The sequence below is a fragment of the Macrotis lagotis genome, chromosome X (assembly GCF_037893015.1).
Source record: "Macrotis lagotis isolate mMagLag1 chromosome X, bilby.v1.9.chrom.fasta, whole genome shotgun sequence".
Taxonomy (NCBI): domain Eukaryota; kingdom Metazoa; phylum Chordata; class Mammalia; order Peramelemorphia; family Peramelidae; genus Macrotis; species Macrotis lagotis.
Window position 1 is genome coordinate 4,896,882 of NC_133666.1, and position 20,748 is coordinate 4,917,629.

A 20,748-nucleotide genomic window follows, 5' to 3' on the forward strand; every position below is an offset into this window, starting at 1 on the left:
GTAAGGTGTGAATTCTTAACCAAACCAAAGAGAGGAGACATTACAAACAAGAGAGAAAATTTCATTTATACCAAATGGGAAAGCATTTGTATCAATAAAATTAAGGCAAGAAGGATAAGAAGGGAAGCAGGTGTCTAGAAACAAATCTGGGGATCAATCATGTCAGATAAAGGTCTGATATCAAACACATATAGTTGACCCAGAGAAACATCTATAACCAGAAGCCATTCCCCCAAAGGATATGAGTAAGCATTTCTCAAAAAATTGAATTGCAAACTACGAATAACTATATGGAAGCATACATTTGATCATTAATAATTTGAGAGAGGAAAATTAAAACAACTCTGAGGTTTTATCTTACATTCAACAGATTGACAAAGATGATAAAAGATAGTTCATTTTGGAAGGCTTGTGGAAAGATGGGCACACTATGACTGTGGTGGGAACTGTGAATTGGTCTAATCATTCTGAAAAACAATTTAGAATTGTGAGGAAGGGAAGGGAATAGGTATTTATTTAGCACATACTATATGACAGGCACTGTATTAAGCACTTTATACATACACTTTATACACTCATCTATGATCCTCATAATAACCTTGAACAGTAGGGTCTATTATCCCCACTTTACAGTTGAGAAAATTGAGCCAAACAGAGATTAAGTGACTTGCCTAGGGTCGCACAGCTAGGAAGTATCTGAGACTGCATTTGAACTTAGGTCTTCCTGATTCCAGACCCATCCACTGCAGTGCCACCTAGCTGCCTCACTTATATATTATGCTAAGGAAATGACTAAAATGTCTATACCCTTTGATCCAGAGATACCATTGCCAGGCATGTACACCATGGAGGTGGATAATAAAAACAAATGCCTCATATATGCCAAAATGTTCTTTATAACATTTTTTTTATAGTAGGAAAGAACTAAAAAAAACAGATGTTCATTGTTTTGATATGGCTAATAAATGGTGACACATGAATGCAATGGAACGTAACTGTGCTATAAGAAAGAACAGATATGAAGAATTCAGAGAAATGTAGGAAAATTTACATGAATAGATGAAAGGCAATGTAATCAGAACCACGAAAACAAAATATAAAATGATTATAACAATGTAAATGGCAATAAGAAAAACAACAAATTGAAAATGAATGCTATGAAACTATAATAACCAGTTTTGATCCCAATGAAGAAACATGAAAAGATAGGGGTTTGGAATATTGCATATAATGTCAGGTTTGCTGATGTATTGGGTAGTTTTGCTCAACTATTCTCCCCCTGGGAAGGGGAAAAGGGAAACATACATTGGAAAAAGTAACCGAAATGAAACCAAAGATATTAAAAAAAAGAATTTTTAAAAAAGATTCGCTCCCAGCCCATAAGGTTGCTTTGAAACTCAACTAAGATCATGGATATAAGACGTTTTGTAACCCTAAAGCACAAATAACTGGCAGCTTTTGTTAGTATCGTTATTATTCAGAATTACACTAATCCCACCTATTCATTCAGCAAACAGCAAATGAATAGAACCCCATCTTAGGTACTGGGGGACCTAAAAGAAAAAATAAAGTATGATTCCTGCCCTCATTGAGCTTACATTCTAGATGGGTTATGAATAAGACATTATACCAATTAGAATATGATAAATGTGAGAAAGGAAATGATGATAAAGGAGTGAGACGTCCCACTTCTGACATTTGCTGGCAATGTGACCTAGGCAAGTCACCTAAACTTTGTGTCCCAGTCATTGCACTAATAAGTGGTTGGGAAAGCACTGATCTGTACCGGTAGAAGGTGTTTCTTTGCTAGGCATTCCCTACAGCATTTGAAATAACAAGTCTGGATTGCCCTCCTCTCTGCCTCTCCAAAAGTCTATAAGAAAGGTATGGAGAACCTGAAATTGAGCCTTGAAAGATGGGTAGGAGTCAATCCAATTCAATTTAACTAGCATTTGTTGAACATGAACACCCTGCAGGGCACTGTGTTGGATACTACAGATTCAAAGACAAAGATAACACAGCCCCTGTTTTCCAGAAGATTATATTTTCTACTAGGGCAGAGATTGGGTGTAACATGTTATAATTCTATCTTCCTATAAGGATGCCAACATGGTAAGAAAAGAAGACCATTCTTCCACAAATATTCCTTTTGTGTTGACTTTTTTGGCAGTATAGTGTGATGGAAAGAACCCCAAACTAGAGGTTAGGGCACCTAGTTTCCAGGGCTAACTCTAGGTGTGTGACATTGGTTAATACACCTGACCTCTTTGAAGCTCAGTGGCTTCATTTATAAAATAAGATAATGGATAAGAAGATTTATCAGGTTCCTTCTAGCTGATATAGCAAGGCATGATGGAGTCAGAGGAACTGGGTTTCAATCCTGACTCTGGCACTTGCTACTTATATAACCTTAGACAAATCATTACCACTGCAGGACTCAGTTTTCTTATCCATAAAAGAAAGCTTTGGACTAAAAGACCTTTTTAAGGTCCCTTCCAGCTCTAATATCCAATGTTTTAAGGTCCTTTCCATTTCTAAAAGCTTCATTTTTTTAACCATCCATTTATACATTTTTTATTTGGAAATGTTCATATTGATGCGGAGAAATTGGATTTTAGAGACACAAGATATCCATTTATTATAAAACAAGAGACCTGGAAATTATTTACATGATAAAACAAAGATTTCAGAACTTCAGTGGAATGGGCAACTTTCAGAGGCCACTTCATTAGTGATTTCAGTCCACATATTTCCCCAGAATGTCACTATCTCTAAATAAGAAATAGTCCTTGTCCTCTATAACTACTTTGGCGCCACCGTATTCTGGAAGAACTTTGTCTCCAACTTTCACACTAACTGGCTGAATCTCTCCACTCTTTCCTTTGGATCCTGATCCAACAGCCACTACTGTGGCTTGTAGTACTTTTCCCTGAGACTTCTCTGGAAGCATGATACCTCCCTTGGTAACAGTCTCAGCAGCACTCCTTTCCACCAAAACTCGGTCAAGGAGGGGAAGAAACTTTCTAAAAGCCTGCCCTGCCATGACTTCCGCCGCGGCCCACAGCTCGCTGTCCGGCGCGGTGTGTCCGCTCCCCTAAAAGCCTCATTTGTAAATCCTTTCTAACTCTAGAGATTTGTCATCCTGTAGTTCAGGAATGCTTAGATTATGTGAATTGGTCCCCCCATTCCGGATAACAATTTGGAATTATGCAAGAAAAATGTGTAAAGCAAGAGTTATCAACCTGAGATACACAGATCCTTAGGGAATAAGAGAAGTTTATCATGGGGGTACTGAGAATATTTAGTAAGGAACTATATAGTCCTGCTGAAATATTCCAAAAGTAATCATCTTAGTGAAAAAAATGTGGATTGAAAAGAGAACAGCTTTATGATGCCAGAAAAATGTTTTGTACCAAATAAAACTTTATGAAAATTAATTTCTACATTGTATGTCTTCTGTTTGTATGCAAGATAAACTCTAGAATTTCTTTCCTTTCCCATTGACTAAGGAGTATGAGGTTTCCTGAAAGTCAACACATTGCCCCAGACACAAACTTGACCTAAACTTACCATTCATACCTTTAGCCCACTGATCCCATTATTAAGCATGACCCCCAGAGAAGTCAAAGACAGAAATGAGGTCCCAATGTACCCTAGTCATAGAAATACTATTTGTGCTAGCAGAGCTGAGATTACATGGGTACCCACAGATTGGGGAATGGATGAACAAAGTATAGTGTAATGAACACAATGGCATGTTATTGAAAAATAAAAAGTAAGGAATAAGAGGAATTCACAAAAACATGGGAATCAGTCAATCAATCAATCAACAAACATAGACTATGTTGATGGTATGCCAGGTACTCTGCTAGGTGCCATAGATAACACAGACAAAGGTGCAAATGACCCTGCCCTCAGGAAAGCGAGAGCCTGTAGCCACTAATGTTTAAAATGGCATTAAGACTTTGGAGACCCCTTGTATACATATAAAAGGCCAACATGATAAGGGTGAGGAGGACACTGGAAATTGAGAAAGGGAGAAAGGCCTCATGTAGAAGGTAATATTTGATCTGAATTTTGAAGGAAGCTTAGGATTCAAAGAGTCAGAGGTGAGAGGAGAGTACATTCTAGGTATGGAGGAAAACCTGTAGAATAAAAAGAGTAAAAGGCAAAGATACAAGAAGTAGATTGTTATGTATGAGGAACAGTAAAGCCAGTTGGATTGGACCAGTGTGTGAGAGGGAGTACCTGCAAAGATACGTTTGGGGCAATTGTGAAGGAATATAAATGCCAAAAAGAAGAGCTTATATTTGATCCTTTAGGGTGATAATAGCCTGATGGGGGCACATATAAGGAGGAAGAAGAAGAAAGAGATGAGACATTGGGGAGGAAGAAATGACCAAAATTTGGCAACTGATTGAATATGTGTGGTAAAGTGATAAATTGAGGATGGAACCAAGGTTGAGAACTGGTGTGAATGGGAGGCTAGTGATGCCCTGGACAGTTATAAGGACATTCAAAAAAGGGGGTGGGTAGGGGCAACTAGTTGGCACAGTGGATAGATCACTGACCCTGGAGTCAGGAAGATCTGAGTTCAAATTTGGACTCAGACATTTAATATTTACTTAATTGTGTGTCCTTGAGTAAGTCACATAACCACATTGCCTTGCAAAAACCCCAAAAGGGTGTGTGTGTGTGTGTGTGTGTATGTGTGTGTGTGTGTATTGTATAGAGGTGGGAGGGAAGATAAAGAGTCTTGTTTTAGACATGTTGAATCTGAAATGCCTTTGCAACAATCTATTTGAAAAGTCCAACAGACAGTTGGAAGTATAGGACTGGCACTCAGGAGAGAGAACAGGCTTGAATGTATAATTTAAGGAGTCTTCATCGTAGTGATCTTTGAAACCATGGGATCTGAGAAGTGTGCCAAGTGAGATCATAGAGAATCCCTTGAAGGGGATGATATTTTTAATAAGTAGAAGAGATTAAAAGGGAAAAAAAAGGGCGGCTAGGTGGCAAAGTGGATAAAGCACTGGCCCTGGAGTCAGGCATACCTGGGTTCAAATCTGGCCGCAGGCACTTAATAATTATCTAGCTGTGTGACCTTGGGCAAGCCACTTAACTCCATTTGCCTTGCAAAAACCTTAACAAACAAACAAACAAACAAAAAAACCCTTCTCTTTAGGGGCGGCTAGGTAGCTTAGTGGATAAAGCACTGGCCTTGGAGTCAGGAGTACCTGGGATCAAATTCGGTCTCACACACTTAATAATTACCTAGCTGTGTGGCCTTGGGCAAGCCACTTAACCCCATTTGCCTTGAAAAAGCCTAAAAAAAAGGGAAAAAAAGAAAAGAAAAGAACTAGAGTCATGGAAGAAACTTGGATTAGACCAACACCTCCCACCCTACACCAAGATAAGATCCAAATGGGTACAGGACTTAGGAAAAAACAGTACTATAAGCAAGCTAGAAGATCAAGGACTATTTTACCTGTCAGATCTATGGAAAGGGAAGCACTTTATGACTAAGGAAGAGATAGAGAACATCACTAAAAACCAACTAGATGATTTTGATTATATTCAATTAAAAAGCTTTTGCACAGACAAAACCACTGTTACCAAGATCAAAAGAAATGTAGTAAACTGGGAAACAATCTTTACAATTAGTATTTCTGACAAAGGACTCATTTCTAAAATATACAGAGAACTGAGTCAAATTTTTTCTATAAAACAAGCCATTTCCCAATTGACACATGGTCAAAGGATATGCAAAGGCAATTTACAGATGAGATGATCAAAGTGTTCCATAGCCATATGAAAAATTGCTCTAAATCATTACTTATTAGAGAAATGCAAATTAAAGCTTCTCTGAGGTACCACCTCACATCTCTCAGACTGGCCAATGTGACCAGAAAGGATAATGATCATTGTTAGAAGTGTTGTGGGAAATCTGGGACACTAATACATTGTTGGTGGAGCTGTGAACTCATTCAACCTTTCTGGAGAAGAGTCTGGAACTATGCCTAAAGGGCAATAAAAATGTGCATACCCTTTGATCCAGCAATACCACTACTGGGCCTATACCCTGAAGAGATGATGAAAAAGGGTAAAAACATCACTTGTACAAAAATATTCATAGCAGCCCTGTTTGTGGTAGCAAAGAATTGGAAATCCAGTAAATGTCCTTCCATTGGGCAATGGCTTAGCAAACTGTGGTCTATGTATGTCATGGAACACTATTGTTCTATTAGAAACCAGGAGGGATGGGATTTCAGGGAAGCCTGGAGGGATTTGTATGAACTGATGCTGAGTGACATGAGCAGAACTGGAAAAATATTGTACACCCCAACAGCAACATGGGGGCAACGATCAACCTTGATGGACTCACTCATTCCATCAGTGAAACAATCAAGGGCAATTTGGGGCTCTCTGCAGTGGAGAATACCATCTATATCCAGAGAAACAACTGTGGAGTTTGAACAAAGACCAAGGACTATTCCCTTTAATTTAGAAAAAAAAAACCTGATATCTTATTGTCTGATCTTGCTATCTCTTGTGCTTTGTGTTTCTTCCTTAAGGATATGATTTCTCTCTCATCACACTCAATTTGGATCCATATATACCATGGAAATAACGTAAAGACTAACAGACTGCCTTCTGTGGGGGTGGGGGGTGGGGGGGAGGGGGGAGGGAAGCGAGATTGGGGGAAAAATTGTAAAACTGAAAATAAATAAAATCTTATAATTACCTAAAAAAGAGAAGAACTAGAGTTGAAAATGATTGAACAAACTGGGTATATGAATAGACTGGATTATGATTATGCTATGAGAAATGACAAAAGAAATTATTTCAGAGAACCCTGAGTAGCCTGACCTAAGGCAGAGTGAAATGAGCAGGATCAGGAGAACAATTTGCACAAGTTCAAAAAGATTGTAAAGGAAAACAACCGAATGACTTAAAACTAAAGCAATGTGATGACTAATTATGCCTCCAGAGGTTCAATGAGGAAGCTTGTTATCCATTTCCTGACAGAGATGATAGACTTGAGGTACAGAAAAAGATATGGCCAGTGAGTAGATTTATTTGGCTTGACTATGCTTAAATGTTTCAAAAGATTTGTTTTTCACTGGGAAAAGAGGGAAGGGAAGAGAAAGAGGAAAGGTTAACAGTAGTAATGCCCTCCAAAAGTGGGCCAATGACACATTTTTAAAAATGCATAAATGCAAACAAAGGAAAGTCAGAAGGAAGCATAGACAAGCAAGCCAGTTTTGAAAGTAACGTGAAATTTACTGTCTAAATTTTTATTATTGTTTTTTAAAGTAAGCTGGATGAAATAGAGACTCAGGGTTTTATACATGCTCTTTTCATGGTCTGTTTTGTCTATAGTAAATACTCTTTTGGTGTTAAAGTTTAGAATAAAATTGTTCTTTAAAAAAGGTGAATTATAAAGTTTGGCTATATTTCAATGCAAATATTTTAATTATTTATACATTTTTATAGGGTAACAGAATTTTCTTGGTAGTAAATTCTATTTTGGGATGTGGTTGTGTGTGTGTGTGTGTGTGTGTGTATGTGTATGCTGGGACACATTCAAGTTGAAAGTCTAAAATGGCTCTCTATATTTTTATATCAAATTGAAAAAGATAACTTTTCAATGACTCATTTTATTAAAAATAGCACTCAAGTAAATTTACTTGTAAAATTTGGGGATGAATAAAAAAATTAAACAGAAGAAAACAGAAGAAAGTTCAGAAGGAGATAGATAAGGAGTGCGATGTTGGAAATACTATGCTAAATATGAAATATCAAAAATAAAAATGAAAAAACCCAAATTGTAGGCAGTGGAAATTCCCAGCTCCATGTACAGTCTTCTCTTTCTGCTCTTTGCATGTGGAAATGTTTGCATTGATTTTTATCAAGTTCATAATTTTAAAAGGACAGTTTAAAAAATATGTATATGTATATATATGTATATGTATATGTATATGTGTATGTATATGTATATGTATATGTATATGTATATGTATATGTATATGTATATGCATATATAAAAGAGTCCAGGGCAGAGCATTGGGAATCATCCACAGTTAGAGGGTGGGATATAGGTGATGATCCAGCAAAGGAGATTCACAGAGAGGGAGTGAAGATTTCTATATATGGATGCAGAGTAAAGTAAGCAGAATCAGAAAGAGTTACGCACCTACACAAATGGAAAGGTCTCTCAAAATGGATCTGAGTATCTGAAAAAGCAGTTATGGTCCCAGAGAACAGATGAGGAAATATACCTCCTTCCTCTCAGTGAAGAGGCAGAAGATTGTAAAGGCTGAATGCCACTACATTGTCAGACATAGTCATTGTGTTGGTTGTTTTTACTCAACTGGTTTTCTTTGCTCTGAAATCCAGAAAGGACAGTGATGTAAAAATAAAAGGCAAAAATAAAACTATTATTTATTTTTTTTCAAAGAATGCCTGACTCATTCCTATGTTATGTCTCAAATTTTCACATTTTTGAGAAAACCTTCTTCCTGTCCCTACCTTTCCCACAAAAGAAAAAGGTTACCCACCTCTTAGTCACTGAGACATTCCCATGTCTGCCATCAACTGGCAGTGAGCTCAGTCTCCTCTGGAGAACTGTGATCCACACCTGTATTTCTTAAACTTATCCATCAAAAAAATGGCTTTCATCCTCTGTTGCTGAGGCAGAGATGTCAAAAGGAGTCCACTAACCTGTGGAAATGAGATTCTAATAGATCCCAACATTTCTCAACTCAGAGACTGAAGGCAGCAAAACCCTATGGTATCAACTCTATAGTTCATTCTCCCTGACATGGAACCTATTATAAGCTTAGTGTTATCATCAGAGCAGAAAAGAAGCAGCGTCTCAAAGGCAGCAAGGTCTTTCTCTTAAGAAATAGGCCAGCACTTGCTCCTCAGACCCCTATTTGGGGGCTTGAAACTTTTTTTTCAAGCTGGAGTGAGTTTATTGAATGGCTCCTGGAAAGACTGAAGATCTCACATCACGGCTGCTCGGTGATGAGAATATACCTTAAAAAAATACAGAGGCTTGGGTCAGATACTCAGTGAATTACCTGTATGTTTTCATGTTGACTAGGCCACACTCTTAGCAGACTATACATGGCTGTTCTCTTTTCCTGATCTTCCTTGGAAACAAGCATATAAATCTTAGACTGAGAAACAAAGTCATTTCCAAAGCACTTGAAATTTAGCAGGTTTTTCTGAAACAAATATCCATTTGCTTGCAAGTAATTCAGAGTTCACATGTATAACTTACGTCATTGATACAGCTGGAATCATAAATAGGAAAAAATATACTAAAAATCTAAGGAGGAAGTATAGTCAAATTCTCCCCCCCCAAAAAAAGTCCTCTTATCAAAATGTTTTGAAGCCTAAATAAAGGAGTATGGACCTTTAAGAATTGTATCAATATCAATGTACAACATGGAAACAAAGTAAAGATTGACAGATTGCTTTCTGTGGGGGTCGGGGAGGGAAGTAAGATTAGGAGAAAAATTGTAAAACTCAAAACTCAAATAAATTCTTTAAAAAGTAAAAAAAGGAATTGTATCAATTAAAAAAAGAATTGTATCAAATGAAGGTACATGGCTCCATATACTATCCTTTTTTTTCCTATTGGGTTTTCTCTTTTTTGGGCTTTTGTTAATATTTGTGAAATCATCAAAAATTTAAATAAAAGTTAAATAAAGCTATAACATCTTTATTATTAGTTATTATTATGAGGTCTGCTCTCACCCCAAAGTGGTATGAGACCAGAATTCTTTGAGTCAAGACCCAAAGGTAGTATAATATTAGAATTATTATTAGAACATGAAAGAGAACTTCCTAACACTCTAAAATGGAGTAGACCCCTTTGGGATGTAAGTAGGATAGCCATAAGTTCGGGTTTTTATTTCTTTAAATTGGGCAATAGGGTTAAGTGACCTGCCCAAGGTCACACAATTAGTATCAAACATCTGTAGCTGGATTTGAACTTAGGTTCTCCTGACTTCAAGGCTGGTGCTCTATCCACTGCACCACCTACCTGCCCCTAACTGCAAGCTTTTAAACAAATGTTAGTTGGTCACTTCTCAGAAACATTGTGACAGTTAAGGTTCCAGATCAGAAATGTTCCTGGTTTTCTGTTTTTGGGGTCTAGGTAAGGCTTCTGGTTGATCCACCTGAACTTTTTCCTACCCACCTCCCTGTTTCTTATGTGTAATAAGTGGAGTCAGTGATTATAGATAAGAAAACTCAGAGAAAAATTATCAAAGCCTGGCAATAATAGTGTTATCTCAAAAACTACCTAAAGATCAATTGATTTGGAAGTACAGAAGAGCATCAAATCACTATCAAATTTCTATCCTTGAGGCAATTAGTTGGTGCAGTGGATAGAGCATCAATCCTGGAGTCAAGGAGACCTGAGTTCAAATTTGACCTCAGACACTAAATAATTATTTAGCTATGTGACCTTGGGCAAGTCACTTCACCCCATTTCCTTGAAAAAAAAAGTTGCCATCCTCACAGAAATCCCTCCATTGAGATATCCTCCTGACTCCAGGACCAGTGTTCTATCTGTTACATCGCCTAGCTCGGTCTCCTTCATTGTGGTGTGCTGCCCTTTAGCTCAAAGAGGAAATCCTAGTCACCTCAAGAAAACTCACTCAAACCACTGATATCAGTGATTCTCAGGGTGAAGGAGTCATGGGACTAACGATGGCAAGGTGCCCCCTAGTGTTCCTTGCATGCACACAAATAGGATTTTCTGGGTACATCTAGTTAGTGAATCAATGACCTCACAGAAATTCCAACATTGCATATTGGAGGCAGTGCCTAGTCATTACTGGCCACCATAGCAGTTTACTCTCCTTGTGCTTCTGGAAGTTCCTCTCAGGATTTCTAGATGCAGTGGTACTCTCTGGGCAACCATGATCTCTGGCCCTTATACAAAGAACATGCCCTGTCCTTGGAATCTGTGGGAAGATCTTTCTACCAAAATAAACATTTTTCATGATTCCCTTCTATTATCTAAAAATAGGAAGCACCATTTTTGTCTCTCCCCCTATCCCCTTTCCAAATCTTCCCATGTAATCTTTGCTGTCTTTTTAAATCTTTTTTGTTTGCAAGGCAATGGGGTGAAGTGGCTTGCCCAAGGCCACACAGCTAGGTAATTATTGAGTGTCTGAGGCCGGATTTGAACTCAGGTCCTCCTGACTCCAGGACTGGTGCTCTATGCACTCTGTCACCTAGCAACCCCCATGTAATCTTTACAATGCTGTTGAAAAGGGATGATATGCTAACAGGAGATGGTTACCTTCTGATCAAAAGGGTCTGTGATGGGGAAAAAGTCTGGAGGGATCCACCCAACAGTACTAAGAGAGAGATGCATAGTAGTAGAACCGCTTCTCCCCCACCTTCCCATGGGCCTAGGTTCCAAGCCATCTCTTGTGCTGATGGGGTGTCTATGAGAAGGAATAACATGACTTGTGACTACCAACCATGAATGCCACAGAAGGTAATAAAAGGAAGTCATAGTATGATAGTCTTTCAGACAGCTAATTTCCCCAAAGACCTGGCCAAAGTGGATGGGAAGGGAAAAGAAAGGAAAGTGAGCAGAAATAAACAGGGTTTGTCCACAAAGTACAGAGAGGCACAAAGATACAAAAGCATAATAGTCACCCATGGACAACCTAAACTTAAGATAACAAGCAAGTTAAAAATCTACCTAGCAGAACAAAACCACGGCCTTCCTTAGGAGGCAGGCAGCTGGGTTAACACACCTGGTTCCTGTCTTCACTTTCAAGGAAGGCCAACTCATTGGACCTCTGAATCAGTTGACAAAAATAGAAAGAGGCAATTTTAGGGAAGGAAATAATCCCTTTTTTTCTATTCTTCAGCCCAGAGAGAAATTCCTTAAAAACAAAACAGAACCGAACAGCTAAGGTGTAAGAGTAATAGGAAGTAGCTTAGAATGAGAGCCAGGAGGCTATATTCTGCCCCCAGCTATGCTCTTGACTAGCTGGGGAACATTAACCAATCAATCCGTAAGCATCTATTAGGCATTTATTAAGAAGAGCTCACATTTCTAGAGCATTTTAAGATCTATCAAGTACTGTATTCATATTGCCACATTTGATCCTGACAATAACACTGGTAGGGAGGAGTTATTATTATCCCTATTTTACAGATGTGGAAACTGAAGCTGAGCCCATGATCCCTCTGGACCATTTCTGAGTAATTCTGATTTCCTGTAGCTCATTTGTACATACTTGTTCGCATGTTGTCTTCTCCAGTAGATTGGGAACTCCTTGAGGACAGGGATGGACTTGTGCTTCTTTTTGTAATGGTTGGTATACAGCAGGCACTTAATAAGTGGTTATTGACCGATGGAATTTACTTCCCAGGGACTGCAGTGAGGAGAGGCAGAGGAGATGACCTGGATCTCACTTCTGATTTTGCAGTCCCTCACAAACTGGGTTGAGCATATACAATAAATGCATGCCCGTGCTACCTCTATTAGGCTCATATAGGGCAAATCCTGACTTTGATACTCTTTGGGCCTCCCCAGTCATGGCCCCTGTCACACATCACTGCATGTGATCACACGGTTAATAAGCGTCTGAGGCAGGATTGAAACTTACATCTTTCTGACTCCAGGTCTAGGCTTCTATCTACCATGCTACCTATACTACAGGTCAGGTTCTCTGTATACTAGGCCCTGGGTATACATAGACCAAAATGAAAACGTCTTTGCTGTGAAGAAGCTTACAATTTTTGTGGCAATACAATTTTGGTATTTAAATAAAGTACAAGCCAAGTTTTGGGGGTAGAATCTGGAAAGGTAAATCACATCTTCTTGGGCCTCAGTTTCCTCATTTTTAGATGGAGGAGCGTGAACTAAATGACATTTAAGGTTCTTTGTTGCTCAAATGTTCTGTGGTTCTAGTTCCAATTCTGTTATTAACTAGTCATGTGACCTTGCAAAACTCACTTTCTCCACTGGGCCTCAACTTCTTGGTTTGTAAAAAGAAGCTAAGTCATTCCTGCTCTAAAATTCTGATTTTCCAAATCACTGAGTCAAACAGATTAAAACAGAATATCTTAGCCCCTTGTGCTATATACAGCTGATAAAGTCCTCCTCCAAAAAATGCCACATTGGGGGAGGAGGTGAGCCAGGCTTCCTGAAGGTTATGCCAGGGAAATGAAAACTCTGGCAGGTCGGACCAAGCAGGACAGGCTCCTGGCAGACTACGTAGGGATCCGTTATCTAAGTCCCAGACTTGCTAATACAGAGCAAGAGTCATGAGCTATGTCGCCCATCTCCAGAGAAGCTGAGGGCTGGGGCTGTGTAAGTAGGATGGGTGCAGATACTCAGACCCCAGGGACACCACAGAGCCCCAAGACATTCACATATGTGTTACATTCAGTAACTCAACAAGAATTATTTTATGTACCAATTCTGTGCCAGGTCCTGGAGATACAAAGACAAGGTGGACAACCCCTGCCCTCAAGGAGTTTCTATTCTACTGGATGACAAAACTTGTTCACAGGTAAGTAATAGAAAGTAATTTCAGGTAGAAAGTAGTGAGGTGAGGTTGGGAAAATCCTCTTGTAGGAGACAGCACTGAATTTTAAAGGAAATTGAGGATTCTACGAAGTGGGTATGATTAGGGATTGCATTCTCGACACAGGAATCCACTTATGACAAAGTATTGAAGTGAGAGATGGACTGCTATAGACAAGGAATTACTAACAGACCAGTAAGACTAGACCAGAGAATATGAGTGAGGAGGTAGCCGGGCAGTACAGGTATAGAATGTCAAGAAGACCTGAATCTAAATGCTGCTTTAGACACTAGCTTGGGAACTTGGGCAATTCACTTAACTGTTCTTTGCCTCAGTTTTCTCAACTGTAACATGCAGATAAAAACAGCATCTACCTCACAGTGTTGTTGTGAGGATCAAATAAGTAAAGTACTTTGCAAATCTTAAAGTAATACATAAATGAAAAGAAAGAAGGGTAGAGGAGTAGGAAGAGGAAGTACAAGAAAGAGAAGAAAAAGAAGGAGAAAGAGGAGGAGGAGGAGGAGGAGGGGGAGGAGAAGAAGAAATGAGGTTGTAAAGTTAGCTTGAGTTGGACAGGTAAATGACTTTAAATGCAAAAGTAGGAGTTTTCAAATTTTATCACAGATGCAATATGGCAATATTAGGGAAGAGCAGTGACATGGCCAGATGTGTGTTTTAGAATAATTTCTCAGCTTGTGGAAATGAAATGCTGAGGGGAAAAGACTAAATGTAGAAAGATCACTTAAGAGGTGATAGTCCAGATAAGATGTGACAAGGTAGAATGGTGGTTATATGAGAGGAGAAAAGGGGACAGATGTGAGAGATGCAGAGGTAGAATTGGTAAAACTCAGCAATTGATGGGATATTGGGGGGGGGGGTTGTTGAGGGAGAAAGAATAGGTAAGAAAGACTCCAAGGTTGTGAACATGGGTGACTGGATGGATGGGGGTGGTCTCACAAAAATAAGAAAGTTCAGAGAGAGGGTAGCTTTAGGATGTATATGATGAGTTTCAGACGTTCAGATGTAGATGTCCAATGTAGTTCAGGAAGAATATTATGGTTGGAGATATATATCTATATATATATCTGTATATATATTTATGTTGCTGTTGCTTAGTTGTTTTACAGTTATGTCCAACTCTTTGTGACTCCTTTTGCGATTTTCTTGGCAGATACTGGAGTGGTTTGCTATTTGCTATTTCCCTCTCCAGCTCATTTTACAGATGAGGAAACTGAGGCAACCCGGGTTAAGTGACTTGCCCCAGTTCATGCCACAGTAAGTGTCTGAGGACAGATTTGAGTTAATAAAGATGAGTCTTTCTGACTTTCTATCAATCTATCTATCCATCTTTTGAATGTAGAATCATCTGCATAGAATTGATAGTTAAACCAAAGAAACTGATAAGATCCGTAAAAGAAAGGATGCAGGGTGGCCCACAGGGTTTAAGAGCAGGAGACTGAGAAGGAAGACTGTGTCTCCAGCAGATAAGGGAGAAGAGAGAATTCAGCCAGAGGATAATCTACAATGTCCGAAGCTGCTGAGAAACTGAGAAGAATGAGGCCCGAGAAAAGGTCATAGAATTTGGCTGGCATGATCTTGGAAAGAGCAGTTTTAGTTCCAGTAGTGGAATCAGAAGTCAGACTGTAGGAAGTGTGGGGGGAGTGGTCAGTGTTGGCAATGGGGGTAGACAATTAGGAGTCTGGCTGTGAAAGAGAGAAGAGACATACAGCTTGTAGTTTGAAAGGATGGCAGAGTTAAGTGAAAAAAATGTAGGGATGTTTGTAAGCAGTAGGACAAGAGTCTATAGGTATGGAAATAATGAAGATGAGAGGACAATGAGAATGACAGGGTGGGTCAAATGACATTGATCTGCCTTTGTTTCTCCCTTCGGTAGGAATAGTTTGATGTGGTTTTGCTTCACAATCTTAAGAAAAATAAAGTTGCTGTCATAAGGTATACAAAACAAGCAGGCATATGAAACATGAACAATTTTTGGAACCCAAGCTGCGAGCATCTTAGCAATCATTTTATTTTCTCATAATAAAGACACCTACCCGTCAAAAGACTGTAGCTGGTTTGGCCAGGCAATAGCAGCAGATGGACTAAAGGGTCTATTGCCAAAAATCTCTCACTAGAGGCCAGAAGCCAAGCAACTGAGTTCAAAAGACATCCTTCCAAAGCTAACAACTGAGCATAAATATTGCTAATGCACTCTAAAGGCAACAATTATTCATGATGACATTCTTTCCAACCTTCTCTTCCCAACCCTAACCTCCTGTGTTCAATTGAGAAGTAGATGAGCAAAAGAAATTCAGCTCTTGAAGAATGCCAAAAAAGTTAATTATTAACTCAGGCCTTCAAATAGGAAGGCTCTTCCAGACTTTTGACAGCTTTCATCTAAGAAGACAAAATGAGAAAAGAATAAGAAAAAAAAACATTTTCAGAAATAACATATTGATCCAAAGGGCCTGGCTAAGCAGTAGAATGAGAAATAACAACGCCTGCAATGGAAAAACTGTATATGTGGAAATTGGGGTTAATTCTTCAATGTTTATTATTAAGACCTATACTGACTTTGTTATTTGTATAAGACTAAATGAAGGGTTCTTTTTATTTGTAGTTTTTGCCATATTGCTTCAGCACTTTAAAAAAAATTTATTTAAGGCAATGGGCTCAAGTGACTTGCCCAAGGTCACACAGCTGGAAAATTATTAAGTGTCTGAGGCTGGATTTGAACCAAAGTTCTCTTGCCTTCAGGGCTGGTGTTCTATCCACTGCATCACCTAGCCACCCCTAGATGGAGTATTCTTAGATCAAAGCAGGTTGACTGAACATCTTTCAGGGACTTTGTAGAATCTTTTAGGGAGAATTGTATTGGGAAGGCATGCAACCTCTAAGGCTCTTTTTAACTAGAATATTCTATGATTCTCTGAGTTGAATGCTCCATAACTCGATGATTTTAAGAGTCTATGACTAAGAGGCTATTATTATGTAGTTCACTGATTCTAAGATTCCAAGATTCTCTTGTCCCATGACTTTAAGATTTCATAGTTTAGTGACTTGAAAATTGTTATCATTTTCTAACTCAAAGACCCTGTGTTCTTCACTATGGGGCCTACCACTGTGTAGCAGGGAGTGTGAGCACATCCTCTCAGAGGGGGTGCAAAACAATGACCCAAATCACCAGGCATTCTTTAGTCCAATTCTCAAATAAATATGGTCACTTGAAAAAAAAATGAAACCAAGTCAAATTAAACTCAACAAAAGCAAGACTAACATAAAAAAATTTTGCTTCAATTGACAATACACACAGTGCTGTGAGTACTTAATAAGGTTTACAGAAACAGAGTCAAATGAGTTGGTGTGTGTCAGATCTTGATGTGGGCACAATCTGCCTCTGTCACTGTTCCTTGGTGTCTGCTCATGAGACATGAACTATGTCCTCCCACTGTTTGTTGCATCTGAACATGAAGTATGTAAACTCAAATGTAAACAAATATGTAGGAGTGAAAAGAACTGTAATATCTGTCATATTTCTCAATGTTGTTCATTTTGTAAGTACAATATAATAAGGTAATTTCCCCCTCCAAATTTAAACTTAACAAAACCTAAAATAACTCAAGAATAGTAATAGATCATTCTTTTTAAAAATTGTCAATGACTGGATTTTAATTTATCTTAAAATTTTAGTCTCTGATTTTAAAAGTGAAATAATACTCCTCATGATAGATGAATACATATTCAGTTTAAAGAGAAAATACACTAGAACATCTGAAACCCAGACATCTTTAGATAATAGAGGTCATTTAAGTAGCAGAAATACAGAAACAAAAAGGAAAATGTTCAGATCTAGAGAATTTGATCTTACCCTGAGTTCCCAAGTATTCTTATGGATAGAAAGATAGCTATGTTTATTTTGGACAAAGGTTTTCTTTACCAATCATATGAAACATAAGAAGGTGAAATGACATCTTAAAAGTGTACATGTAGAATATACTGACAAAAAATGTTTCCAGAAAAAATTCTTTTAATAAGCAAAACCAAATTAAAATAAATGTCTCTTACATCAAAGGGATTGCTTACATCATAAAAGGTATTTATAGAAGTGTTGAAGGTAAGAAGTTTCATTTGATAGGAGAAATATTGGTGCTACCCATGGCTATCGGTGTGATTAAAATGATGCTTGACAAATCTTTTTCTTTTTTGCAAGGCAATGGGGTTAAGTGGCTTGCCCAAGGCCACACAGCTAGGTAATTATTAAGTGTCTGAGGCCGAATTTGAACCCAGGGACTCCTGACTCCAGGGCCAGTGCTCTATCCTCTGTGCCACCTAGCCGCCTCCGACAAATTTTACATAAAACAACTTTCAGGGGTTCCATTCACTTTCAGATAATAATATGAGAAAAAGTTGCTTATATATCTGAACATCTGAATCAATTAATTGAGAATGTAAAAGCTTCCAGTTTTTCATTGTGAGTTGATAAAACAACAGATGTAGTTAAAGATGCCCATTTAATTACATTATAAGTACGCTCTTGAAATTTATCTGAGGGACAATTTGTTACTTCACAAACCTTTTGATGTCAGTGTCACATTATGAAGAAATTACAATATAATTGACAGATTTTAAAATATAAATTCTGCAATGTGGGAGAATTATATTGAACTTTGCCCTGATGGAGCTCAAATAATTTAAGGATTAGACACAAGTAAACAAGTGCTAGTTAAAAGCATGGCCCCTGGTAAAATGTGGGCCCATTGAATGCCTCACAGATGACTATTTATATTGAGAAATATGAGTGAAGAGGTACACAAAATTTGTTCAAATTGTTAAGAGTAACCAACTTTGTACAAAACAGTCCACTGAAAGGAAAGCTTTTCGTGGAGTCAAGATGACAGATTTGAGGCTGCAACCCAGCCACGCTTTCCCGATATTTCCCTCCAAACAACTTTAAAATAATAATTCAAATTGAATTTTGGGGCAGCAGAGCCCCCAAAAGTCAGGGAGATATTTTTCGTTCCTAAGACATATTAGAAGGTCTGCAGGAGAGCTCTGTGACACCAGAATAAAGGCATGTCTAGAGCACAGTGATGCAGCTGCAGGACCAGCAGCAGGTTTTTGAGAAGGCAGCAACAGCTTTAGAAACTTTTAGCCCAAGGGTGGTAAAAAGAATCAGTCAACTGGTCAGAAAGAGATTATAGGGGACCCTTTACTGGCACTGGGTACTGGTAATGATTGTCAACTCTATTGCCCATATGCAATTCCAGGGCAGAGAGGAGCACTTGTGGGCCATCACAAGGAAGTAGGGGTCCTGGTCATAGTTCTAAGGTCAGAGTTGAAATGCTTGGGCTATAGGGGTACAGGGGCCTTTTTCTGGGTAAATACCAGAGTACAGACCAGGAGAGCAGTGATCACATCTCTCCTTAGACCACATCACTTTGGAAGCATGAAAACTTGCAAACTCCCCAAATTAACTCCAAAATAGCAGCAAGATAAAGCCTAAAATTTGGGACAGTGGGCCCTCAGCCTCAAGTAAGCAGAGTCTAGCTTTAATACAAAGTTAAAGTCAAGAAATAGGCTGAAAAAGATGACCAAATAACAAAAATATTTTTACCATGAAAAGGTACCACAGAGGCATAGAAGATGAAGACATAAACTAAGACAACATTGTGAAATAGCTATCAAACCAAAGTTTTAAAGAAAAAATTCCAACTGGACCAAATACAACAAGATTTCTGGATGAGTTAAAGAAAGAAAGAAGGAAAAAAAAGAAAGAAAGAGATAAGGTTAAATATTTAATGAATTAAGAGAACTTTCAAGCATTTCTGATAAAAAGACCAGAGATGAATAGAAAATCTGACATTCAAACACAAGACTCAAGAGAAGTATAAAAAGGTAAACATGAAAGAGAAATCATAAGAGTGTGAATAAAATTAAACTGTTTACATTTATATATGGGAAGATTATATATGTAATTCATTAGAACTTTATTATTATTAGGGCAGTTAGAAATAGTTTACAGAGGGAACATACATGTCAATTATATTGGAATGATCTCAAAAAGAAATAAAGGAGTGAGAAAGAGGGATATGCTTGGTAAAGAAGGAAGGGAGTGGTAGAATGGGGGACAGTATGTAACAAAAGAGGCATGCATGCAAACAAGAGCTTTTACAGTGAGGGAAAAAGCAATGGTGGGACAGGTAATGCTTGAACCTCATTTAGAATTGATTCAGAGGGAAGAATGCACACATGCACACACACACACACACACACATACACACACACACACGCACGCACAGACACCAGATTGAGCATAGAAATCTATCTTATTAAATAGTGAAGTAGGAGGATAAGGGAATAAAATATATAGGGGGGGATGATAAGAGGAAGGACAGATTAACTGAGACTGTGATCAGAAGCAAAACAGACTTTTGAGGAGGGCCAGCATAAAAAGAAAGATAAGAAAAATCAAAGGAAATAGGAAGGAGAGGAAAAACATAGTTTATAATCATAAATGGGATGAGCTAACTCATAAAATGGAAGCAGATAGCAGAACAGATTAGAAATCTGAATCCAACAATATACTGTTTACAAGAGCCACACTGAAAACAGAGTTGAAATAAGGAAATAGAGCAGAATCTATTGTGCTTCAGTTGTGGTAAAAAAAACAAAAACAAAAACAAAAAACAGGTGTAGCAATCATGATCTCAAAGCAAAAGCAAAAATAGACTTGATTAAAAGACAACATAGTAACATAAGTAATATAAAAAAATTTACAGCAAGTTTCTCTGATAAAAGCTTTATTTATTTATTTAATTTGTTTTGACAAGGCAGTGGGGTTAAGTGACTTGCCCAAGGCCACACAGCTAGGTAATCATTAACTGTCTGAGGCTGGATTTGAACTCAGGTCCTCCTGACTCCAGGGCCAGTACTCCACCCACTGCACCACCTAGCAGCCCCAAAGCTTCATTTCTTAAATATATAGGGAGAGCCTGGAGTCAGGAGGACTTGAGTTCAAATATGACCTCAGACACTTAATAATTGCCTAGCTGTGTGTCCTTGGGCAAGTCACTTAGCTCTATTGCCTTAAATTTTTTAAAAAAGTGTATTATAAAAAATATTTGTTCTGCAAATGAAATAGAAGTAAAAACCTGGGTATTAATCAATTGAC

At 38.2% G+C, this 20,748-nt stretch overlaps 1 pseudogene; it reads right to left on the bottom strand.

Annotated features, from left to right (window-relative positions):
• Nucleotides 1–2,605: 2,605 nt before the first annotated feature.
• LOC141502992 (10 kDa heat shock protein, mitochondrial pseudogene) lies at nucleotides 2,606–3,049 on the bottom strand (annotated as a pseudogene).
• Nucleotides 3,050–20,748: the final 17,699 nt, after the last annotated feature.